Consider the following 27,215-nt stretch of genomic DNA (forward strand, 5'->3'; position numbering starts at 1 on the left):
AGAGCAGCAAGCGAAGGGAGATGGAGAAACAGACTCCCCGCTGAGCAGGTCACCCAATGCGGGGCTCAATCCAGGTCCCTGGGATCATGACCTCAGCCGAAGGTACACACTCAGCTGACTGAGCCACGCAGGCACCCCTAAAGTCTTGTTTTTTGTTTTGGGGTTTTCTTCCCTTTTTGTCTGAAAACATCCTTTATTTCACCTTCATTTTGAAAGATACCATTACTTTATGTATTATTTTATCTGTGTCTGCTTATTCACTTATTTGACTTTCAATGTTGAAAAATATTTCACTGGAATTTTTGGTTGGTGTGTATTTTTCTCTTCATATCCTAAAGATGTCATTCCATTTTGTGGGCTTCCATTTTTTTGAGAAGTCAGCTGTCAGTTTTGGTATTGCTTTCTTAAAGGTAATGTGTCCGCCAGCACGCTTTTGACCACTTATAAGAAAACTTAGAGAATGTGTTTGGGAATAGACCTTAAGGATGCAAGATCCGGATGGAAGGAATATAAAGTTAGATCGGGCCAAATGTTGGCTCACAGATAATCAGAGACTCCAGGTTCAGTGTGTTGAATGAGCATGGAATAGATCTAATTGTTTGTTTGATTGGTTGACCCAAAATCTGGACCCAAAGGCACCTCCCATTACATGAAGTAGAAATGCCACACTTCTTTTGTATATTATAGAGGAAGCTCTTCAGGAAATTGTAATGTTTAAGGAAACTGGAGTGTTAGTGGATTAATCATGTAAGACCTGCTCACCCAGCCTCTGACTATATTCAAGAGGACTCACGGGATACACTCTTTTCCACAGCAGTGAGAAAGAGTCATGAGGGGAACCCCAGATTCTTGAAGAGTTCTGGGGTGGCTCTTCTCTAGGCGAGTGATTACAGTTGGGAACTGCTACCATTGAATTGGGATCCTTAAATTAAATGGGGATGATGGGATCCTAGGATGGCAGGGGCCAAGTGGCAGCATTTAATTACCAAAGTCAAGGTAAATTTAGTTAACATAATGGGCAACAGAGGCAAAGCAGTAATTAAAGTAGCCTAAACTACAGAGATCTTTGGCATTAGCTAGTTAATCATGGTGTCCCTACAGTTAAAGCAGGTGGCGTCACCACTAAGGTCTCACTTGATCTAATGAACAGAAGTCCAACTTGAATCACCAAAGTAGACAGCCTCAGTTACTCAGTCATTTCCCAGACCTGAGTCATTTCACAGATCTGGAGTCACGTGAATAAAGGGAAAGCCAGGTACTCTTGAGAATGGACCATGCCGTACTTCCAAACATTTATTCTGTTGGTCTTTCTAGCCTCAGACTTTTTAAGGGTCTTTCTAGACTCAGACTTTTTAAGGGATTACTATATACTAGCTCTGAACTGAACTAATTCTTAGAGACTCCGAATGTCACTGAAACCCAACAGTCAGAGTAGAGCCTTAAAAAAATCACTGTTAGATGATCCGTGGAGTTTTGGCTCAGGTTCTTTTCATAGTGGTCCCGGTGGGTACCTGAATCTAGCCTGTGGGTATTTGCGCAGATTTATAAGGCATAACTGAAGTAGACACACTCGGCAACTGGCAGAATCCACATTGATTCCCTGGCTCATAGAGTGAATGCTAGTATGGCAGAAAAGACCAAGTGGAAGCTACTAGAACTGCCTCTGTTTATGAAAATAGTGAGGCACTGTTATGTTAATGGAAGGATTCCAGAGATTAGTGCCACTCTTAAGGATGGAAAGGATGCAGTGATGGTGATCCCTCTCACCTCTCCATGCAACTTGCCTGTTTACCCTACAGAAAACAGAAGAAACTCGTATAACCACAGTGGATTTTTGTAAACCTAATTAGGCGGTAACTCGGATTGCAGCTGTTGTTCCAGATGTGCTTTCATAGCTGAAGCAAATCAACATATCCTTTTGCATCTGGCTAATAGCTATAAATAAGGCAAATGTATTTTCCTTATTATCAGAGATCAGCAATTTTTCTATAAATGGCCAGATGGTAAATATTTTAGGATTCGTGGGCCATAGATCTCTGTCACAACTACTCAGATCTGCACTGTAGTGCAAAAGCATCTATAAACAATATGTAAATGAATGGAGATTGTTGCATTCCAATAAAATTTTATTTATAAAAACAGGTGATGGGCCAGACTTTTTTCTTTGTGCAATAGTTTGCTGACCTTTTGTCAAGATCATCAAGTGCAGTCTGTTTTCAGCAGGCAGACCCAATAATACACCTTCACTGTTTTAGCTGGAAGATCTCTCTCTCTACCTCTCTGTCATAATCTGGTTGCAGAAACCTTGATTACCCTTCCATTCCATTGAACATCATGCTGCTCTTATACCTTGATGACATTCTGCTGATTGCTGAGGATGAAGTATTAATATCTTTATGCGTGTTGTTAAGAGACACATGGACCAGGAGGTAGGAAAGAAAGCCCACAAAACCGTAGAGGCTTGCCACCTTGGGGACACTTCTAGGGATTCAGAGGTCTGGGGCACATCAAATATCTTTTCCATGTGATGGACAAGTTCACATCTGGCCCCACGCTACCACTAATAAAAAGCAGACGACCTAGTAGACCTCTTTGGAATTTGGAAGCAAAAATTTGCCCACTACTCTGACCCATTACTAAATGGCCCCAAAAGCTGCCAGTTTTGAGTGGGTCTTCAAACAATAGAAGGTTCTGTAGCAGGTTTAGGCAGTGGTATACACGGGTCTGGCGCTTGGGTCCTGTGACCCAGCAGACCCAACGGTATGTGAAGCATCGGTGGAGGACAGCGTTCCTGCCTGGAGCACTGGGCAGTCTCGTACACAAGAGCTGCAGTACAGACTCTGGATTTTGGAGTCAAGCCATATAAAATTATCCGTATAACACTATGCTTTTATATAAGGCTCTGAGTCCTTAATAGACACTGAATGCTTGGCAGGGGACCACCACAGTCCCATGAGACCTAAGCTGTGCTTAATGACCTGGTATTGTGTGACCTGTAATGACCTTGTGTGCGACCCATTAAGTCATCCAGTAAGTCGGGCACGTGCAGCAGCACTTCATAGATACGAGACTGAGCTCGAGAAGATTCTGAAGATACAAGTAAGTTGCATGAGGAAGTGGCCCGGAGGACCAGGGCCCTACTTCTACAACAGTTTCTCCCTCAGTTATCACTTGTGGCCTCATGAGGAATTCTCTGACCAGTTTGCTAGGGGAAAAAAAAAATAATAATAATTCTGGTTTGGTTTCCAGATGGTTTTGCATTACCTACTGATACTGCCTGGAATTGGGCAGCTCTAGCACCACGGAACCACTCCAAGACGACCCTGCAACACAGGGAAGCTTCCAGAGAGCAGAACGTGCAACAGTACACCAGGTTGTTTGCTTTTCCTGAAAGTGGAGGTAGCTGGAGATAGGGGTGTGCCCACTGATTCCTGAGATATGGTTGATGTTTTGGCTGTGTGGTCAGGAATTTGGAAAGAGCATGGTTGGAAGATTGGTGACAAGGAGGTCTGAGGACGAAGTATGTAGCTAGAGCTCTCTGAGTGGGAACAGAGAATAAATATTATTTTCATCCTGTGTAAACACGCTTCAGAGGCAGCCTCTGTACAGAATTTTAATCCGCTGGATAAGATGACCTATTTTGTGGGGGTCCATCAGCCTCTGTCCCCAACCACTCCTATCATTGCCCAGTGGGCTCACAAGGTGACCACTCCAGCAAGGATGGGAGGTTAAGCATGGGACAAGAAACATGGATTTCCCCTTACCAAGACCAATGTAACAAAGCCACTGTTGAGTGTCCAAACTACCAATTGCAGAGACCAGCACTGAGCACCCAATGTGGAACCATCCCAAGGAGCATAAGTCGGCTTCCTGTGGCAGCTCAATTCTACTGCCCTGTTTTCATCATGGCGGGGGTGGGGGACAGCATTCTGTTCTCATCAGGATAGACACTTGCTCTGGACATGGACTTTTTTCATCCCTCAGTGCTTTTTTGTTTTTCATCCCTCAGGAACGATAACTTACAGACTTAAAAATCTATCTACTGTCATTGTGTTCCATACAGCATTGCTTCTGATCAAATAACTTATTTTAGAGCAAATCAAATATGGTGATTGGTCCATGCTGCTCATGTAATTCCTGGGGCATCCCCTATTTCTTATAAACCAGAAGCAGCTGGCTTGCTAGAACAATGGTTACAGGGTGGCCGGGTGGCTCAGTCGGTTGAGCATCTGCCCTTGGCTCAGGTCATGATCTCAGGGTCCTGGGACTGGGTCGTGCATCGGGCTCCTTGCTCCGTGGGGAGTGTGTTTCTCCTTCTCCCTCTGCCTGCCGCTTCCCCTGCGTGTGGAGACTCTCTCTGTCAAGTAAATAAATAAAATCTGAAGCATAAATAAATAGAACTCAGTTACAGTGGTGGTGAAGTGGCAGCACCATGTGTCACGGTGTCCCGGGGTGTAATACATACTCTCCAGCAGCAATGTGTGTTGCTGTTTCTCTGGAGCCATGATTCATGAGTCTGGAAATTAAGGGTGGAAATGGGTGTGCAATACTGGCTCTTGATCAGAATAACATTAGATTCTGCTGGCTGAAAGGCCTTAGTTGGAATGAGAGGAATGTTTCCAAAAGGGGGCATGACAGTGATTCCATTGACGTGGGAGTTGAAATTGTGATATGCCCACTTGGGGCTTTTTGCCAGTGAATCAACAAGCAAACAAGAAGGGTTGTGCCCTGGCTGGGGTCGTTTATCTCGACTCAAGAATGAGAGTTGGGTTGCTACTGCTCAGTGGGAGCGAGGAGGAGTATGTCTAGAATGCAGCTGTCTTCTAGGCTGCTTTTAGTCTTGCTTCCAGGTCCTATGATTACAGTCAATGGAAAACTACAACAACTCAATTTAGGCTGCATTGCTAATGTCCCAGACTCCCGTGGAACAGACATTTGAGTCACCAAAGAAACCACAGCCAGTTGAGGCGCTTGCTAAGGGTAAGGGGAATATGAAATTAGTAGTAGAAGGTGGTATATACAAGTTAGGACCATGTGACCAGTTGCAGAAATAAGGGCAAAAGCCATTATGGGTAATTTTTCTATTGTATATGAATATGTTTCTATTTATGTATATGTATGTAAGTATGTGTGTGTGTGTGTATATATATATATGTGTGTGTATATATATATAATATATAAATATATATATATATATATATATTTATCCACTTTCATCCCCTTCTTATTCCCCTTTCATCTCAGTAGTTAAATTATAGGGTACAAACGGGAGAGTATAAATTAACTCAAAAAGGAATGAACATCACCCGAAGACGACGGAGAGATTTCATAGCCTCTTTTGGGAATACGGTTAATGTGGTTTAGGTTATATATGGGATAATTGTACGTGTTAGGTGACAATTTGACTTTTTATTGCTTTCATTTGGAAATTGTGTAATTTCAAGAGATGTATGTGTGCCAAGTTGACAGGGAATCCATGGACTGCAGAACCTTTGTAGTGTGTCCAGCAGGTTGGGCTGAACTACAACTCCCATGATTCCGTCCCCTAGATATGTCCAGCTAGGGTGTGCCGCAAGAGACATTTTTGTGTGAGATGTGAGGTGCAAATATGTGGTGGCAAATATGTAATCTTTTTAGGCTCAGAAGTTTGGGGGAGGGTCTCCGGGTGCTTCCGCAGCTCATGCACATTGTTGTTTGTCTGCTGACTCACCTCCTCAGTGTGGGCGGGCAGCCAGCCTGCTGCTGCTTCACCTTCCCCTGGATCTTCCCTGGGCTCTCTGACTTCCTCCTCCAGATCTGCACTTATCTGTGGGACACAGGGCGCCAGCTTCTCGGGCATGATACCCACATCATTAAAGCTGGAGACAGTGAGGCTGACACGGATTCCAGTCACCACTTGACATCTCTCTTCTCAACTGCCCGCCTGCAGATTTCAAGGGCTAGCATCAGATATGAAGACAGCCTTACAGGAACTGCTTTTATCAGCTCCCACCACAGCATAAAGTTTAATCCTTGTAATAAATCTGTGTCTCTGTGTGTGTGTGTGTGTGAGAGAGAGAGAGAGAGATTCTAATGGTTCTGGATCTCTGACTGAATCCTGACTGATATAGACCTATATAAAATGGTGTTTAAAGGAATGTTATTTTTTCTTCCCTTATCATCCTATTTCCCACCACTCATGCACTATAAAACCAATTTCATAGGTTTCTGTAATTTCATTAAAGTTTCTAAGATGAAGCTTGAGAAGATCTATAATTACTTAATTTCATTACCCAGAAATGCATCAAGGCTAGATTCTATTTTTTTTACATGGTATTACAGTGGTCATCATCTTGTTTTCTCTTCAAATGAGTCTGGCTCCTTCATTGCATTCTGTCATGAAACCATGTTGGGGGTGATGAGAATGTTTTAGGTCCCCATACATTGTGGATTAATCCATTTGTGGATTCATCAGACTGCAGTTGTAGGAACTGACTTGAGAAGTGTGAACTGAGAAGGTAGGATCCACACTATGAACCTTTGGCTCGGCATTGACACTGTGGAAGGAGCCGTGGTAGGGATGATAGAGCAGTACGTCTGCTACTAACAACCCTCACCTTTAACTGTGAAATGAGTCTTCCCAAGAAAAGTCCCTCTTAAAGTAAGGACCTCAGCCTGAAGTTTGGAGGTATTAAACAGTATCTGTCAGGTAATAGTCTTAGTCCTGCATTGGGCTTAAATAATAATAAAGGGCTGTGAATTTTCTGCCTTATAATCATCGGGCAGTCAAGCAGTTCCAGCCGTGTGGTGGGAAGCTGACAGCTCTGCTAGTTTATACGTTACCACCGGGATCTCTTGCAAGGGCATTTATATTTGTACATTTTCCCGGATCCTGTTTTGTATGCTTTCCTCCTTGGAGTAATACTTCTCAAATCCATTTCCAACAGTTTAGTCTTTATATATATTTGTTTTTACCTTTCTGTATATTGGAAAAATCTGGAAATTCTTAGAGAGTATAAGCTATGTCATCCTAGGCCAAACTTTGTATTCATCTCCTTGGAGTATGCCAAGTGGACTCTACTTTTGAGTCTAGAGGATTCGGGGCTGGTCAGGGTGCATCTTGAGAATGATTGGCATGTCTTTGCAAGGCCGATTCCCCAGAGTGAGGTTACAGGAGATCTTTAAGTGAATCTGTTCTCCCCAGACACAGGAAAGCAGGCTTGACAAGAGGGGCTTAGAGAGATCTGGGAGTTCAAATTCTCATATTTGTTAAATTCCATCAGAAGTCGCCCTTTTGAGCCTCACATCTATTCCTTCTTAATGCCAGAAGTTTAACATAAGATACTTGGATAGTCTGTAAATTCAACTTAAGTTATTGTTTTGCAACCCAGACAACTAATTTTGGATGTGATTTTCAGTAAGTTTGACGCTGTCACTCTGGGAATGAGTAGATTATCTTAGAGCTGCCATGGATACTCTCTAGTCCCCTGGCTGTGACCTGAGATGAAAGTTTAAAACCCTGATCTTGTTATTTCCTTTCCATAAGCTCTCCAGCATGTTCGGAAGCAGCCACTGACCTCACAGTTCTTGTAGTCATCAGTTTTACCATAGCTCATTACCAAGTGCAACCACCACTTGGTCCTCCAGACCATTTGTTTCAGTAGGCACAGTCAACTACAGGTGACACGTCAGATAATCATGATGCATTATATGACCACAGATAACCAGATAACAATTTTCTGTAGGCAAAGAGCTCAGGTGATTGCAGAGTTAGGGATAGAACCAACCAATCCCAAATCCCATCATGGAGGGTCTATTTCCTGGAACCACTCTGGCCGCAAGTACCCATTAGAATGAAGTCAGGAAAACAGAAACCACACCCATCATTTCAGCAGAGAGAAATTTTTTAAAGATTTATTTATTCTGGAGAGAGAGAGAGAGAGATGTGAGAGAGGGTGGGGGCGTGGAAGAAGAGGGAGAATCTCAAGCAGACTCCTCGCTGAGTGTGGAGCCTGACACAGAGCTCGATCTCACTACTCCGAGATCATGACCCGAGATGAAATCAAGGGTGGGGGGCTTGGGAAGTGCCTGGGTGGCTCAGTCACTTAAGTGGCTGTCGTCTGCTCTGGTCATTGTCTTGTGGTCCTGAGATCCGGCTGGCATCAGGCTCTGCACTGAGCAGGGAGTCTGCTCCTCCCTTTCCTTTTAGCGCTCTCTCCCACTTGTGCTCGCTCGCTCTTTCTCTCACTTTCTCTCGCACACTCTCAAATACATAAATAACATCTTAAAAAAAAAAAAATCAGATGGGTGGCTCAGTTGGTTAAGCAGCTGCCTTCGGCTCAGGTCATGATCCCAGCGTCCTGGGATCGAGTCCCACATCGGGCTCCTTGCTCCGCAGGGAGCCTGCTTCTCCCTCTGCCTCTGCCTGCCTCTCTGTCTGCCTGTGCTCACTCTCTCCCTCTCTCTCTCTGATAAATAAATAAAATCTTTAAAAAAAAAAAAAAAATCAGATGCTTAACCAACTGAGCCATCCTCAGTTCTCCCCCAGGAGAGAATTTAATATAAAAAATGTGTTGCGATGGAGCTTGAAGGACTAAAAAAGCAAAAGTTGAGACCCATGTATTAACCTGCTAGAGGAACAAAGAGAAGAGGTTGGTGTTTTCAGAAATTAGAGGCTTGGAAGAGGGGCCACGTAGACCTAAGGCTTAGACTCCTGAGAAAGAAGTGCTGTCTTGCTCATACCAGTACTTCAGGGGATTACCTGGAAGCTCATTTTGGAAGTACCAAAGAAGCTGAAGACTGGAGCCAGCTGCCATTAGCAGAGGAAAGGAGTGTTGGAGTGTCCTTGAAGTCACAAAGGCAGGAATCACAAAGGACTGGAGAGGGGCTTTTCTTCTCCTGCCTAATACCTTCCCTCTAGCACCCTCTGCTGGCAGAAGTGGGCACAGCGGTACCTGGTAAAGGGAAATACAGTTGCCCTTTTCTAGACCTACACCAGAAAGTGGAGTTGAGGAGGATGGATTTGGACCAAAATTATAGAATTATGTGTGTCTTAACATATAAATGCAGAGACTCAATTACAATACAGGAGGGTAAAAGATGTTTATATCTACACGTGGAATCAGCATAAAGATGATAACTATAAATGTGTTCAGGTGTGTTATACGAGTGATGCAAATAGCCAATGGTATTGCCAAGAACAATGTGATTCTCCAAAGTGGTGAGCAGTTGTTGGTAATGTTCCAAGAAAAATAATGTGCCACTTCCACTTGATTTACAGAGTAGTGCTTTCCTGGACATTGGGTTACATATTAAATTCTCAACTAATAGTAAATAGGCTTTTCACCTGCATATCCAGCCAGAAATTCAAGAATCCTATAGAATAAGAAACAAGTCTTCCTTTTATGGGAACACCCCATATATTGCAGGATGTCTAGTACTGTTCCCTGCCACAGTCCTCCATAAAAATTCCAGGTTACGGTTGTCTCAGTTAGACCAAGATCTTACCACAGGGCAAAGGCATAAGGATTTGGGATTTTATTTTGAGTGAAACTGGAAACTATTTGACGGTTTTGAACAGAAATGTTCCATTTACATTTTTAGATATCACTCTGACTGCAGCTATGTGGAAAATCAACTATGGGGGAAGCAAGAATAGAATCAGGGAGTCCAGATGCGAGGCTCGTGTTTTTCCAGTAGGAGGTAATGGTGACTTGTTGGTGGAAGAAGTGTGGAGAATAGTTGGACTCTGGATACATTTCACAGGTAAAGTGGACAAGATTTGCTGAAAAATTGGATATGAATGAGGGAAGAGCGAGATCAAGGAAGACACCAGGCTTTTGGCCCGAATGACTGCAATGATGGTGTCATTTTTAAATTCAGAAAATACTCAGGGAGAAGTGAACTTTTGGGGGGAGGGGAATCAAGCGTTCTGCTTTCAGTCTATAAGATGTCGAGGAGACACCCAAGTGGAGATGCTGAACAGGCAATTAGATATACCAGCGTCGATTTGCGGTGGGGAGGTCAAGGCTTACAGGAGGATTTCAGTGCATGAAGCTGGGTGCAACCACCCAGGGGATGGATGTAGATAAGGTAGGGAAGAGGGTTGAAGAAATAAGCCCGGAGCTCATCAAGATACAGAGCCCGGGACGAGGCAGAGGTGCCGGCAAAGGGTAGTGACATCAATCATCCTGGCCTGTGTCTCATAACAGAGAGCAAACTGATACTGATGATTACCAGAGGAGAGGTATGTGTTGGGGGTGGGAGAAATAGTGATGGGGATTAAAGAGTGGATGTATCATGATGAAAAAATAAATAAAAGCAGCTTTTGGAGGTCAAAGTGATTCTCATGCTAGCCTTGAAGAATCAAATAGCCATTTGCGAGACGGTCATATGGCAAAAATCTTTGGGGGCCTCTAGGAGCTAAGAGCAGCCCCTGACTGATAACCAGCAAGAAGGCAACACTAGGCCCATGCCTGGACTGCAGTCCGTAAAACCCTGAGCAGAGGACCCATCTAAACTATCCCGACTCCTGGCCCCATTACACAGAACCTGTGTAATGATAAAATCATTTTGTTTAAAAAAAAAAAAAAAGGAGACTTTAGGGTCTGAAATGAGTGTACAAGCTTCTCATTCCTGCTTTAAGAATTTACTACAAACTTTGTAGCTTAAAACAATAAAAAGTATTATCTTACTCTTCTGAGGTCAGAGGTCTGGAATAGGTTCCACTGGGCTAAAATTTAAAAAAAAACAAACAACCCTATATTCAAGTATTAATAGCCTCTGTAGCATTATTCATCTCACATATAAATACCACGTGTGGTATAGTGTATGAGACTCTACACTTTACATAGTGTAGTATATCATAGTATATTATTATGTAAAGGAGCTAAAGAAGAAAATAGTCACATTTCACTTTCCCAGAAAAAGTCATTACACAGTTCTCTACTTTATGAACACAGTTCATATTAAAGTAAAAGATAACTCATTTCTTTTACTTTGTGAATAAAGATAGCATTTTTTTATATTGGGCGCAACTATGTAAGGAATTTAATCTTGATTATATATACAGAGGAAAATGTGTTATGTCATTCAGATAAAGGGGACCAGATAACTTCATAATACAGGTCACAGAATAGAGTATTTAGGAATTAGAGGTCAATCTAGCTATCCTGTTCTGCCCCCCAAAAATCTATACATGCAATATGCAATTAATATGGAAAGTGATTAAAGAGATAATATACATTATTTTCTTTAAATACTAAGTTTCTGAAGGCTGGTGAGGATTTATCATTTGGGACTAGCTATATTTCAAGTCATGTGGCTAGTGGTACCATAGTGGACAGTAGTTTTAGATAAAAGAAGGCAACAGAGTAAGACAAGGGACTACTTCAGGGAAGAAGAGAAAGTGGCTGTGAGACTGCACTGGGTTAAAAGAAATGTCAGGATTTCTGAGGAGGTGAGAAGGATGGAATTTTAGTCAGAGACAGACTTCAAGTCAGAGGTGAAGCTCTTCTTTCATTAAAAGAGGAAAAGAGGAAAGAGTGAGTCTAGACATAGAGAGTCCAGATAATGGATTTTATTTTCCTTGGAGAGTGAGAGAGCAAATGAAGGGGATGGGAGAGGTGGCAGGGGCAGATACGGAAAGTGGGGAGTATTTGAAATAGTCTCCGTGCAACTGGAGGAGAGCGCTGGCAAGGATGCTGGTGGACAGCCGTGGAAGCCTGTGTGAACGTGAGGACCATCTGCGTAGCCCGCAGTCATGTGATTTTCTCCAGCAGCCTTCAGTGGCCTGGTGGCAGGTGACAGAGAAGGTGTAAGATAGTCCATCGAAAGCAATCGGGACTAAGGCACATGTAAAAGAAAGACCATGAGACAAAGGAGGTGAGGAGTCTTTCCAGAGAGTGGTTCTTCAAGTGATGGCCTCTAAGATCCAATATGAAGTGAAGACAAGAGAGATCGGATGCAGAGAAAGTAGATTTGACCATTTCCTGGAAGTTCCATTCAGATCTGGGGGACCCATCTTGGGACGGTTGATGAGAGGATCAGATAAATGGGAAGTTATAGCAAGAGAGTAAAGTGATTACATTTATGGTTTACAGAGTTGAAGTTTTGGTGATGACAAATTCAGGGTGATCGTAGGGAATGGGCTCTGAAGTGAGGTGGCTGAGAAGGGCATTGGAGATGGGGAGGTTAAGGAACTTGAAGGCCATGATAACGGATGAGTCACCCATGAGGACATGGAAGTCTTAGAATAATGACAGGACTTGGAGTGAAAAGGACAACTGTAGGTCAGGTGCTAAGTTACAGAGATGAAGGACGGTGACCAGGAAGTCTAGAAATGACAGCGACACGGATGGGTGGAGAAAGGTTTAACTGTATGGCTTACAGCTAAGAGGAATAGGATTTTCTTCTTTTTTTATTTTATTTTATTATTAGTTTCAGGGATAGAATTTAGTGAATGTAGCGACTCATCAGTTGCATGGAATACCAAGTGTTCATTACATCAAGTGCCGTCCGTAATGCCATCACCCAATTACCCCATCCCCCACCTACCTCCCCTCCAGCAACCCTCAGTTTGTTTCCTGTAGTTGAGTCTCTTATGATTTGCCTCCCTCTTTGACTTATCCCATTTTATTTTTCCTCCTCTTCCCCTATGTTCATCTGTTTTGTTTCTTAAATTCCACAGATGAGTGACATCATATAGTATTTGTTTTTCTCTGACTGACTTAGCTTAGCATAATACCCTCTAGTTCCATTCATGTCATTGCAAATGGCAATATTTCGTTCTTTCTGATGGCCGAGTAATAGGAATAGGATTTTCTATGTGAGAGTGAAAACCAAGGTCTGGAAGCAGCACCTGGGAGAGAGGAGGTCACTAAACTCCAAGGTCATGTAGTATAAAAAAGCTCACTATAGATCAGGAAAAGGAGGTCAGAGAATGTGATAGGCAGCCTTCAAGATGTTCCCCAGTGATTCCCATCTTCTGCTGTTCATAGCCTTGTGTCACCCCTCTCCCACGGTGCATCAAGGTCAGCTTACGTGAGTGGTAGGATACAGCAGAATTGATGTCATTGTTTCTGAAGAAGTGATCATGGATATCACAGCACCTGCCTCATTACTTTCTCACTCTTGGATCACACCCTTTGGAGGAAGTCAGCTGCCACCTCGTGAGCAAGCCTGTGGAGGAGCCCACCTAGCGAGGACCTGGAGCCTTGTGCCATTGGACGTGCAAGTAAACCTAGAAGCAGAGCCTCAAGCCCCAGGTGAGTCCGATGACTGCAGCTCTAGCTGTCGCAAGCTCATGTGAATCCCTGAGCCAGAAGCAGTTAAGCCAGCCCTGAACCCACTCCCAGAACCTGGAAGAGAATACATGTTCATTGGGATTTGTTAACAACAGGTCAATAATTCTGAGACTTTTTGTAACTTACTCATAGTCAGATAGCTCGTGTCCAGCTTAAAATGAGAACAGAGGGCTGTAGACTCTCAACTCAATATTCTGTTAAATCATGCTATATTCTGATATATCTTGGATTCTTTTGTACTGAACACAGATGCACTACCTAAAATAGTTCAATGGATCACAGTTTTGCTTTTTCACCAGCAAAAGAAGGAAAGAAAGAAAGAAAGAAAAGGGAAGAGAAGAAAAGAGAAAAGAAAAGAAAACTGGACCACGCTTCCTCACGGGATGCAGAATAAAATTTAATAAGGTAAATATTTTCTTTGCCCCATAATAATACATAAGCATTTCTAAAACATGCTTACATATTTTTGCCATAATTTCCGGAAGTATCGAGAGGACTAATTCAAGTGCATACAATAGCTGAATGGTAAACCAGAAATGTAATTTCTGCTTGGCTTCTTTTAGTCACTTGACAAAGATCACATAGACTCCCGGTAGTAGTTGTGTCATTTAAACACTTCAGTAATTCTGATTTCCTGGACAGTGAATCAATGACAGGATGTAGTATCTGCATTTTCTTCTGTTGTCTCTAAGTGTAATATTCAGAAAGGGCAGGTGGCCAAAAAGGCACTTTGTGGCTTCTATTTCCATGCCAGAGAGTCTGCCATTTGGATGCACATAACTACCATGTCAGAGAAATTTTGTGGGACCCACTGACTTACCGTTTGGGACTCAGATTTTCTAAGTGAGATTAAATAATGTTTTGATTTTATTTTTCCTTCTTTAAGAATATAGCTAGAAGAGAAGAGGAAAAGGGAAAAAGTAGAAAAGTAGGTTTGAGTGTCATGACAACATAGATTTTTTGGAAAAATTAATCTCAAGTGTGTTCAAGACTCCGGTTTCATTAAATCTCACAGAAATTCAGATATATTTCCAATTACTTCCCATTACAGTCAGCAAGTTAATTTGCTGTCATATATTCCCAGCTTAGGGAGATTCTTGAGTGTTTTCCTATATATTTTTCTCTCTATGCTTGAAAAAAATAGATTTCTGACTATTCCCTGGTATCACTTACTCTCTCAAAGTCATAGAAAGACAAGCTTTTACTCCCTTGATATTTTAGCACTTTCCTGGTTATAATCCAGCTAATCAAGTGTGACTTGAGCTTGCTTGTAATAAAATACTACTTCATATTTTATATTAAATAGATTACTTATAAATATGAATTTTGTTTTTTAAAAAAATAGCATTTTTTTATAATCAGCAAAAAAAAAGAAAACAAAAATGTGTGTCCTTAATTTCTTATGGTACTAATTTTTCTACTTGTGTCCTCATTCTTCAGAAAACTCTGATGTTACTGATCAAACCTATGCTTTGTAAATTCCTTTGATTTTTATGACCCTATATGTGATTTTTAGTAAGAATTTATTATTCAAGAGTGCCTTGGGGCGCCTGGGTGGCTCAGTGGGTTAAGCCGCTGCCTTCGGCTCAGGTCATGATCTCAGGGTCCTGGGATCGAGTCTCGCATCAGGCTCTCTGCTCAGCGGGGAGCCTGCTTCCCTCTCTCTCTCTCTGCCTGTCTTTCCATCTACTTGTGATTTCTGTCAAATAAATAAATTAAATCTTTATAAAAAAAAAAAAAAGAGTGCCTGGATGGCTGAGTCAATTAAGCCTCTGACTCTTGATTTCTGCTCAGGTCATGATCTTAGGGTTGTGATCAAGCCACATGTCAGGCTCCACACTGGGTGTGGAGTGTGCTTAAGATTCTCTCCCTCTCCCTCTGCCCCTGCCTGCATATGCATATATATATATATATATATATATATATATATATATATATATATATATATAGGCTTTTATTTGTGTTGGGGATATGGGAGTGAACACAGAGCCTCTGTTTTCATGGCGCTCGTGTTGTAGTGGGGAGAGGGAGTCGATAAGCAAATAACCAGAGTAGATGTATAATATGCCAAATGATGATTAATGCTATGAAGAAAAAATAAACCAGGATAAGAGGATAGAGAGTGACAGACCTGAACAAGGAAAAGGATAAAAATATGTACATGTTTGGGGCACAAGCATTCCACAGAGAAAGACGAGTGCACAGGAAAGCAAACCGTACCTAAAGGTCTAAGAATAGCCAGGAGATTCGCGTGGCCGAAGCAGAGTCAGCAGAAAGGAGATGAGATCTATGGGTAGAGCAAGGACCAGATCTTGTAGAGCCCAGAGCCAGAGGTGAAGAGGTTGGTCTTCACCTGATCCCTTCTGGCTGCTGCGTAAATGGACTGTAGGAGTGTAATTGTGGAAGCAGGAAGGCCGATGAACAAACCGTGTTAGTCTGAGTCCTCTGAGAAGCCATGTTGGCACGAGATGTGTGAGGGAATCATTAAAAGGAACAGCTGGGAGGACCCATGGAAAGGGCCAAAAGCGATGTTAAGAGCCTTCAGATTGCAGTGTAGGTCTTACCCAGGTAAGGGCCGGAACAGGGGCAGGAAGGTCTGATGGGGCATTCTGAAACTACACTGTCATTCTATGAAAGTGTGGTAAGGCCAACAGAGAGTCCTTGAGCCAAAGTCATCCACCAGCAAAACACTTGTCTCCCAGGAATGGACCCGCTCCAGTATACCCTACCAGCCAGAAGCTGGAAGCTCTCTGTGGGACGTATGGCCTCCATGTGAACTCATGATGGATGGGCCCACCAGTCAATTATCCTTCCACACTGGGAACTCTGGCCATCACCGAGACTTTGCCATAATCCAGGTAAGAGAGATAATGGTGGTTTGGGTTAGGAAAGTCGGTGAATTTTGCTTTCTATTCATCTGGACATATTTTGAAGGTTAAGTTGACCTCATTTGCCAATAGATTTGGTACGGGGTGTGAGGGAGGGAGAAGTGACACAGATGGCTCCAAAGTTTTTGTTCTAACTGAAGAATGGGGTCTCCATTTACTGAATGAGGGAGACTGAGAGTCTTGAAGGAAGGGCATCAGCAGTTCATTTTGGTCAGGCTTAGCTTGAAATGTTGATTAGACCCTAAATGAAGAGGTTGAGAAGGTAGCTGAATACATGAATCTAGAGTTCAAAGTAGTGTCCCAACCTGGAGATACAAATTTAAAAATCATCAACATATGGAAGCACTTAAGGTCATGGGACTGGATTAGTTTTGCCTACGGAGGATGTATAGATGGAGAGAAGAGGTTCAAGTCCCGACAGGGAAAAGGGGAAAATCCCATACAAGGACTGAAAGACTGGCCAGGTAGAGACATAAGGAGACCCACAGAGAAGTTGTGTCCTGGAGGCAGAGTGAAAAACCTTTCTGGAAAGATACATTTTCAGTGTTCTAATTCTTTAATCTTGATACCTCCTAACTGAAAGTTCTACGAAGTATTGACATCTTGCTAAGTGGACCTACTAAATAATGAAGAAAAAATGAAGCTTATAAAGAATATTGACCTTGTGACCAATTCAAGACCTGTTACCACTATCCATTGTGTGTCGGCTCTTAACCTCTGCTCGATTCCTCATTTCTGCAAGGGGGCGTATAAAGTTGGTAAGAGAGTGGAGTGAGTTGGTAATTGGAACAGTGCCCGAGACATAAGTGTTCAATAAGTATTACATACTATTACATAATAAATATTGCAATTAAAGATCAATTTTACTATCTTTAACGTTTTCTGATGGTAGCAGCTAAGATGTAAGGGTTTAATGTAGATCCTTGCAGATTTCTCTGACTGGGATCCTGACCTATTTGTTTATTCCTTATATTTTTCTTTATATATTTCTTTTCTATGTTTTAAAATAAACATTGTTTTAAAAATTTGCCCTAACCCTTTTGTTTAAAGTTGTTTTTTTTTAAAACCAGACATTTCTTTAAGTAAAACATGGCTAGCTATAGAGATAACATCGAAATAAAGAGAAATAATTTTATAGAACAGTGGTTCTTAAGTCTTTTTGGGTTATTGATCCCTTTGAGAATTGGATGAACGCTCTCCCCTAAAAAATGCACATGTAAACACACACACACACGCATACACACATACACAAGCACACACACAATTTTGATTATAATTAGGGGGAGTTTGTGGATCCCGAAAACCAACCAATAAATCCACCAGGCAGCCGTGAAAATAAGCCTTGAATTGATTGCAAAGTGTACATTCTTCCTTTTTAAAAGATTTTATTTTTTTAAGTAGTTTCTATACCCAGCAAGGGGCTCGAACTCATGACCTTGAGATCAAAAGCCTCACACTTCATGGCCTGAACCAGCCAGGTGCACCTGCAAAGTCCACATTCTTATCAGCTTAATTTTCTTCTTGATTGTCTTGTAGGTCCATTTAAGAAGATCTTTGAAACATCATGAATCTTAAATTATTCATATCCTTCTAGTTTAAGCAAAAAGAATTTCCTTTAGAGAAATTTCAATTCTAAATATGTTCAGTTGAGGGCGAAAATGTATACAGAGCAGGTGACCGCAGCGCTCAGAGCCCTGCTCTTACAAGGGTCCCTTGCCTGGGGTTAATATGATGCTATTACCATATTGAAATTCTTAGCAATTTTTGAACAAGAGGCTCCACATTTTTATGTCACCCAGGACCCTGCAAGTTGCATAGCCAGATACACACAAACATACAATTTAAGTTCAACAGGACTTTTGTTTCATTAGCATTTAAATAAGAACACAAAAATTCTCAGGAGATAAAACATTTTCCAGTGTGCCTTTCCAAGGCAATGTTTTTATGTAAGTTACGTGTTCTCATTGGTTTTTGTCTTGAAGTAATGTATTATTTAATTATAATTTGCTGTGATAATTTGACATTCACTTAGTAAGTCCTGAGGCAAGGTGTGATTACATAATAAAATTATCATAAGCAATATTAAAAGACAGCAAACCAGGGAACTGTATATTCTAGGCCAAGCAAAGTACCTAAACAAAGGAAAGATTTTAATGTTGACGGGAAGCTGGTACTAAAGAGAGAGGAACTGGATGGGAGCAGAGACGTGAAGGTTCTTACGCACTGTGTTAAGATGCTTCTACCTTCCCCTGAGGCCAGTGAAAGGTTTTACTCAGCAGAGTGTGGTCAACATTATTATCTTTATTTTTAAAGGTTGCCAGATTTAGCAAATAAAACTGTATATGCCCAGTTAAATTTGAATTTCAGGTAAACAATGAAAAAATGTTCAGTATCGATATGTCACAGGGAATATTTGGGACATACTTATACCACAAAAGTATTGATAATTAACTGAAAGCAACCTTAAGTGAGAGTTCTGGATTTATCTGGCGACCCTATCATTTTTCTTAATCCTGTGCTCGAGACGAGGTAGGTGGTGTTTTAACGCCGCTCTGCTTTCCTTGTGCCCTGTAGGTGGCAGTCTGATCAAATAATTTCACGGGAGCCACTTGGCGAATCCCAGTGTAATGCTGTATTATCTACCCATCTACAAATAAGGCTATTTTTTAAGTTTAAAAAAGGACTATTTTTCATATAAAGTAAGTTTTCATCAAAGAAAGATAAATTTTGAAGATGCTCAAAACTAAATATAAGTCCGTCCTCAACTTTCCCAAAACTCACCATCAAACGGATTTAAACGCCCATGTGGTTCAATCCTAATGGGCTACAGTGACTTTTATACTTCTAATGATATTTCGAGAATTTGGAATATTTTCATGGTACTGTAAATAGGATCTTTTCCCCTTATATTTTCTAACCCACTACTTCTGGTGATTAAGATAGCTATTGATTTCTGCATGTTTATTTTTGTGTGAAACCATACTCTATAGTTCAAGTAGTATTACTATAAATATTCTTTGTAATATACTTTTCTCTCTTTTTTAGAAAATAGCAATCAATTTCTTTTTCCTACTTGAAAAAAATGAAATGTAATTCTAATAAATGTAGGCACTAAAGAGAAAGAGAAATGATTACATGCATGCTCTTAAAAAACTATTCTAGGGGGTACCTGAGTGGCTCAGTTGGTTGTGTCCAACTCTAGGTTTAGGCTCAGGTCATATCTCAGGGAGGTGGGATGGAGCCCCACTTCTGGCTCTGGACATGTGGAGTCTGCTGATGTTTCTCTCTCCTTCTGTTCCCCCTCCCCCCCTTGTGCTCATGTGCATTCTCTCTCTCTCTCCCAAATAAATAAATCTTTAAAAAAAACTATTTCTATTAGTTTGAAATTTTATATTCACTCAAAATTATTGTAGTTTAGAATTATAATCTAAAAATACAACATAATCTTATAGTTTGTATTTGTCCATGAATGGTATGGTATACAATTATAAAATGGCACCACAATGGTCCTGTTGCATCTACATCCATGCTCCAACCCCTACCTGTCCTAAGAATGCTCACTCTGATCACAGAGATCTGTCTTCTTGCAAAGCCAAAGGAAAAAGCATCTTTATGAAATCCACATTCCCAAGTAACTTATGCCATTACTACATACTGTATTCTAGAGAAAAATAATTATAATTTATTTTGGATTCCAATGCAAGAGTGTTCCATTTTTTTCGCCGGAAAGCTACATCACTTTCTTGTTCCTACCATTATTCGTTATCTTTTGAGCTGTGTCAGCAGGCTTAGCACTACACAAAACACGGGACACGGACCCTTCCCATATCTATTGTTGTGAAACCATTTCAGAATTAGAATCTATAAAATCAGGAGTTTTGAAGGTCGCACCTTTTGATATTTTAGTTCACAGACATTTCAATATGTGTTGATTTATAAGCTATAAAATGGAATTAAAGTGTAAATATTTATCAGAGAAGGAAGCTTTGCACTAGGTGGCACTGTTCGGTCATGGGTTATTTACACTGAATTTGACTAGCCAATGGTTTCCATATACTTTGCTGTATCTCAGTAGTTACTCTGCAAATATAAAATTCATTATAGTTTTGTAAGTATTTTTATGATTGTGAGAGTAATTTATTCTGTTAATGAAAAGATTGGAAAAATACAGGAAAGTATTTTAAAAATCATCTATAATCCCATATTTAGAGAGTTTACACAATTTTTTTTGCTCTAAAGTCCAGGTAGCTCCAAATAAGGCATAAGCTTTGGAGACAAACAAAGCCAGGTTAAAATCCCATCTCTTCCATTTACACGTACTTGATGCATTTTCAGGACAAAAATCTTAATCTCATTGAGTTTAACTTTTTTTTTTAAACTTGACTCCTCTTCTTCCTTTAGCTGCCATTCATTTCTTTTTTTTCTGGTTTTTTTTTTTTTAAGATTTTATTTATTTATTTTGACAGACAGAGAGAGAGATCACAAGCAGGCAGAGGGAGAGGGGGAAGCAGGCTCCCTGCTGAGCAGAGAGCCCGATGCAGGGCTTGATCCCAGAACCCTCAGATCATGACCTGAGCCGAAGGCAGAGGCTTAACCCTCTGAGCCACCCTGGTGCCCCTGTCATTTGTTTCTTTACCAAAAGTCATGCACTGTCTTTATTTCTTACCTTCATTGCACTCCTCTACCCACTTCAAACTCACTTCTGCCCTAGAGTCTGAAAACAACCCTTATTAAGGTCACTAATGACCTTCCTTTTGTGAAATTCAGTGCACATTTTCCTGTGTTCATCTTGTGCTCCCTCTCAGCAGCAGTGTTGTCCTGGAGTCCAAGAGTAATGGTGCCTGACAGCTAATTATGTGTGGCTTTTTGCAACATCCAAGTTCTGTGAAGACATGTTGGTACCTTGAAATTCACCATGATGAGGCCGTTTACAGAAATCAGCAAATGCCGCAGATGAGAGCCGTTCCCTGCCATAGCCATTTGTTAAACATTTACCCTCACACTGCCTGCAAATATATGTGACAATGTTTCCCTTCACAGAATTCTCTTTTCTCTTGTTTACTCAATGCCACTATTCCTCATTTTCCTCCCATCTCAGTTTTTCTATCTTCTCCTTTGCCGGCTTTTCCTCTATCCCATGGCTACCTGTTAACTTTCCTCAGGAGTCAGTCCTGGACCCTCTCTTCTCCCTTTCACACCCTACCTTCAAAAAATAATGTCACCAATTTCCATGTATTTAAATACTACCATTATGCCGATCGATTTCAGATTTGTGTCTGCAACCCAGACCTCCAGTCAAAGGTTCGAAACCAAACATCAAGCCATCTATTTAAACTTGTCCGCAATGTCTCACCGACATCTCAAACTCATGGCCAAAGTGAAGTTCCAGACTGAATTCCACAAATCTTTCCCTTGCTTCTTTTCTCCATCCCAACAGCCTCCATTTCAGTAAAAGGAGCCGCGATCTTCTTGAGGACTCAGACATTATCCACGGTACTTCCCCATCCATCCTCCTGTCGTATCCAGCAGCAAATCCTGTCAATTCTGCTTGTAAAATATCTTTTGGCTCTTGTTTTTATCCCTCACTTCTATTGCCATCACTTCTGGGGCTGCTATCATCTCTCAGCTCAAAACCTGTAATGGCCTCCTACTGATCTCTGAACTTCAGTTCTCCACCCCTCCCCCAGGTCCATGTCCAGATAGCAGCAGCAAGTCATGAACCGTAACCGTTGCCCTGCTTAAAATCTTTTTTTTTTTTTTAATAAATATATAATGTGTTATTAGCCCCGGGGTACAGGTCTGTGAAACGCCAGGTTTACACACGTCACAGCACTCACCATAGTACATGCCCTCCCCAATGTCCATAACCCCCCCCCCAGACCCCCCTCCCCCTGGTCACCTTCAGTTTGTTTTGTGACACTAAGAGTCTCTGATGGTTTGTCTCCCACCCGATCCCATCTTGTTTCATTTATTCTTTTCCTACCCCCCAAACTCCCCACACTGCATCTCCACTTCCTCATATCAGGGAGATCATATGATAGTTGTCTTTCTCTGACTTATTTCACTACCCTACTTAACATCTTTAAGTGGTCTTTCATTACATTTAGTTTAAAAATCAAATTTCAGGTTTTTTTAACTGGTCCCTGCTTACCTGTCCATCTTGAAGTGTGATCATTCAAGTTCACTCTGGTCTGCTCAAGCTGACAGTGGTTGGTGTCCTAGTCCTTGAACTGGTCAATCCCCCCCTCCCTCCCCCGCCACCCCCCCCAATACAGAACTTTTGTATACGCACCCTTGTCTAAAATAATCTTTTCCTTGCTCTCTCTGTGATTAACTTCTACTGTTCCTTTAATGCTAAATCAATTTAAACCTACCTACTGATTGTTCTGATCTTTATCTCAGCCCCCTATTTATATCTTGGTTGAATGAATGAAGGAATCAACTTATATAAACAAGGATTTACCTTATAGAAATAAATAGTGAAAGGAGTGTTAAAAAGTTCTTAGCATAAGCCCTCATGCACAGTGGAGTTTAAATAAGTGGCAACTTTCTTGGAGGGAGGGAGACAACTATTTTAAAATTTCATTTCATTTTTAACATTCCAGAGTGCAGAGTAAAGATCCATGTCTGACCTGAAGGTGGCAGTGTGGAGACTCAAGAAACTCTCGCTTGCTCCTTTCACAGTCGGGTACCCTAACTTAAGCAGAGCATCCCTGGTATTTATGCCCTGAATTACTCACATGTACTTACGAGACAGAGAGCTAGGATTGCTGAGAGGAATTGAAATATTTATGGCAACCCAAGCAGTGCAAGAGGGAAATGGCACCAATGAAAGTATTAAGCCATAAATACCTTTTGTTTTTCCTTGATCAAACACATATGGAAAGAGCATATTTGGATTTTGGCAATATGATAAGTTAGACTGTGATAATAATATGCTCTAGTTTTATGATTACAAATTTAGTCAGTTAACTTGCTATCAGAGAGTGCTGCAACTTTAATCATGTATTAAAAGTACAGCTTGTTTATCCTTACAGTGTAAGGATAGAACTGCATTGATTTATTTTTTTTTTAAGTGCCTCAGAGAGTATTATCAACTTATTCTGCTAGGAGTAAATTCAAGTAAGATAAAATTTAAAATAACATTATAAATAATGTTTAAAATAACATTGTAAATAACATGTGAAATAATACAGTACTTGCAACCAATTTTAAAGCCATTTAAAAAAAGAAATACATTTCAATACTTGTTGGTTTTGTCTCATGAGAAGTGATTTTGATGCCACTAACAATCACGAGTCACTACCTCTGTGACTTTTCTGGAGTTGTGAGGGGTATATGTGCAGGGGAACCTTCAGGCAACTGTATACTGCTTTTAGCTAAATCCTCGGTCCTCATAGTCTCTGGTGTGTTGCTCTCATCATCCTTAGGGGACTAGAGCAGAATTTTCCAGAACTGTTCACTCCATTCTCTCTTAACCCTGAACTGTCTGCTGTCCAATGTGGCCTTTCAAGGGTAAAGGGACGTGCCCTTGGGTTGGTTTTACCATACAGGTCAGAAAATATAGAAAAAAGAAACTCAAGAGGAGAAAGAAAGCTTTGACCCACTTTTTTTTTTTTCCCCCACAGAAAATTCACTTCCTTCTGGCCTGCCTCTTCCTTTTTCAGGAAACCCATTGTGTGTTCTCAAGGAATCTGTTTGTACAACAACCTACATCAAAACCCTTTCTTCCTGAAGATGAAGTGGTTAAGAGGGAAGGCTTGGGCTTTCCTTCATATGTCAGAGAGTGACGGTGTTTATATACAGAATTGATTTCTTGGAAACACAGCAGCCTCAAGCCCTTTTATCTGTGAATGACAAAGTAAAATTTATAGTCTCACTGGAAGGCCTCTGTCTGTTGCCATTTAAAAAAAAATGTTGACACAATCTTCCTCCCCAGCAATTTTATTTCTTAGTGTTTTTTCTAGACATATTTGCAAACAATTGTAAAGAGACACATTCTAGGATATTCAGTTGCAACATTATATGTAACGAGTGGTATCAGAAACAAAGGAAAATGGTTAACTAAACTATAATACTATGGAATGTATCCATACTATGCAGCATTTCATAAAAATGAAATAGATCTACAAGTACTGATATGGAAACCTGCAGCAATCTATAGGAAGCTATTTCCCTGTGTTTATGTACATGTATACATAATGTATATCTGTATGTAAGCAAAGAGAAATGGGTCTAGAAGGATACCCACCAAACAAACAGCAGTGAGTACCTCTGCAGAAGAAATCTGGATTTGGGTGGAAGTTAGATTAAAGTGGACTTTTTGTTTTGTTTTTTTAATTCTTCACAATATGAAAGTACTAATGTACTGTTTAGATAATGAACATTTAAGAGAAAGAGACAAGAGAGAAAGGAAGGCAAGAAAATTAATTTAATTTTATGGCCCCTGGAACCAGAGAGCCTATGTTTAGGTTGTAGCCTGCTACTTATTTAACCTCTCTGTGCTTCAGATTTTTTTCTCTGTAAAATGGGCCTAAAAAGAGTGCCTAGTCAGAAAGAGATTGTAGAGATGAAATAAGATGATGTGTGTAAAATGCTTACCACCTAGTATGAGTTATGTAAGTGCTAGCTAGGATTATTGATTATGTAAAGAATAAATCATTAGTTATCCCACTTTAGTCAGAGGGAAATTATTTCTTTCCTCATATTTTGGCACCGATGAGACTTCAGGAAATGTACCTTTAAAAAAATCAATGTCAAACAGCCTTGGAGATGAGGCTTTTAATGGCTTTGCTGTTATTTAGTCGTCTGGATCAAAATGCATTATGACACTCTGGAAGAGAGTACCGTTCAATCAACATTAACGCCAACCCATTGCACTGGGTGTTAGAGACAAAAAGACCAAAAGGCAAATTTTCTTAAGGATCCCATTCTGTGTGATGGGGGTGTGGCAGAGGGAAGAATCAATCAGTAAACAGATCATTTCAATACAACATAGCTCTGTGATAGGAATACAGAACAATGAATAGAGTTATAGGAGAAAGGAATGGCAAAAGACGGGAAGCTTCTAGCAAGAGGTGATGATTCTAGAAGGATGAGGAAGAGTTACCTATGAAAATAAGGAAGAAATTGGGGATTCCAGGCAAAGGAAACATCATGACTTATCTGAGGGAACTACAGTAGTTTGATATCGTTGTAATGTGTATATGTTTTTATATATGTGTATGTGTGTTTGGGTGGCTAATGGAATGGGGGAAAAATCACTGGGAGAAGTAAAGATTAACAAGTTTGGAAATATAGTGACAAATGAAGGTGGTCTTAATTCTGTAGTATTGCAGTGGAAAGATTACTGAAAACAACCTGCCTATTCAGACAGGTTAGGGGATTCTATGTAAGAGGTCTCAACTTTGACAAATAACTTTTGAAGAAATATTACAGCTTGATGTCTGACTTCTGCTTCTAGGGAAAATATAGTAGGGCATCAAAAGCCAGTGTTCTTCCTACAACAGCTAGGGAAAAAAGAGGTAAGTTACAAAATTCATAGTTTAAAGACATCAGAGAGCAATGGACCCAGTAAGACTATAAGAACTAAAATTCCAGGGGCGCCTGGGTGACTCAGTGGGTTAAAGCCTCTGCTTCAGCTCAGGTCATGATCCCAGGGTCTTGAGATCGAGCCCCGCATCGGGCTCTCTGCTCAACGGGGAGCCTGCTTCCCTTCCTCTCTCTCTGCCTGCCTCTCTGCCTACTTGTGATCTCTGTCTGTCAAATAAATAAATAAATAAAAATCTTAAAAAAAAAAAAAAAGAACTAAAATTCCAGAGAGGGAAGATCCCTTCCTAAATGAGCTGATAATCTCTGGCCATTTTATCCCCTGGAGAGATCTGTCAGTTCTAGGTGAGGACTAAGAATCAGGCATGGCCTAGGAAGAGGATCCTCTCCATGGAAAAGAGAAACTAGTGAAGCTTTTTTTGGTGATTGTGTGGTGCTGGCTTGACAGATTGTAAACTAGTTTAGAACTGAACACAAAGGAGCATTTGTTGATTCCTAGATGCTAGAGGACTTGGCTAGGAGCTTCTAAAAGGCAAAATGAAATGTCCTAGTTTCATAGAATGTGGGAGACAAAGTCCTCCCAGAAGGAGAGATCCTGTCACAAATATATAGTCAGTTATCCCCTTAAAACATTTGCTCAATTTTGAAGGTACATCGGGTCAGTAGGCAAAAAGCTAAACACAAAACCTATAAATGACAGAACTGACTCTGAAGAAATAAAGAGAGAGACCCAGGAGGCTTTCAATCAAAATGCAGGAGGGTCACACCTGAGGAATAGGGACAAAGATATCCCTATTTTGGTTGAGGTCCTCTGCCTATCTAATGGAAGATGACACCATCTGCAGCCTCTGGATTCCTATATACAAAGTCTGGCATACAATAAAAATTAAAAATGTATGAAAACATAGAAAAATACAGCCAATAATCAAGAGAAAAAATAGACAATACAAGCAAAGTCACAGATGTTGATGTATTAGTTAACTGACAAGGACTTTAAATATGATTAACAAGTTAAAAAAATATGGAAAAATGAATAAAAATACAGAGAAGTCCAACAGAAAATTAGAATCTATAAAAAGGACTCAAATTCATATTCTAGAAATGAAAAATGTATGTGAATTTAAATACGCTTCTGATGAGTTTGATAGGACAAAGCAAAGTAGAGTTAGTGAATTTGAGGACAGGTCAACAGAAATCATCCAAACTGAAATCTATAAAGGAAAAGTTATGAAAGAAAAAGAACAGGGCATTGAGACATGTTGAACACAGTGGTCTAAAAACAGTCTAGCTTACATATGAGAGAGAGAGAGAGAACAGAAATTTGTAAAAAAAAAAAAAAAATTTAACCCAAAGATTTCTAAAAAAGACCACTGAACCCCAAATAGGGTAAAGGAAAAAGAAATCACACATAGGTATGTCATAACCAACCTGGTGATAACTGAAAAAGGTAAAAACAAATCTTAAAGTAGGAAAAAGACATTCTCCTTCAAAGAAA

At 40.6% G+C, this 27,215-nt stretch overlaps 2 long non-coding RNA genes across 5 annotated transcripts in view; one reads left to right on the forward strand and one right to left on the reverse strand.

Moving 5' to 3' along the window:
- Window positions 1–25,754, forward strand: part of LOC106005709 — a 34,358-nt gene extending 8,604 nt beyond the window's left edge. Inside the window, exons 3-6 of one of the 4 annotated variants that reach the window (XR_006603292.1) lie at window positions 13,131–13,244; window positions 13,583–13,688; window positions 15,986–16,141; window positions 23,800–25,754. This is a non-coding gene — a long non-coding RNA (uncharacterized LOC106005709). Of the gene's footprint in view, window positions 1–13,130; window positions 13,245–13,582; window positions 13,689–15,985; window positions 17,591–23,799 lie in introns of those variants that run through there. The other 3 variants (XR_006603291.1, XR_006603293.1, XR_006603290.1) reach the window with 3 other exon arrangements.
- Window positions 5,711–8,823, reverse strand: LOC106005710. The gene is made up of 2 exons (XR_001179286.2): window positions 8,741–8,823; window positions 5,711–5,923 (listed from the first exon to the last, which is right to left on the reverse strand). It is a non-coding gene; the product is annotated as an uncharacterized LOC106005710 (long non-coding RNA).
- Window positions 25,755–27,215: the final 1,461 nt, after the last annotated feature.

This window comes from Mustela putorius, unplaced genomic scaffold (assembly GCF_011764305.1).
Source record: "Mustela putorius furo isolate JIRA1106 unplaced genomic scaffold, ASM1176430v1.1 tig00003909_pilon_pilon_pilon, whole genome shotgun sequence".
Taxonomy (NCBI): domain Eukaryota; kingdom Metazoa; phylum Chordata; class Mammalia; order Carnivora; family Mustelidae; genus Mustela; species Mustela putorius.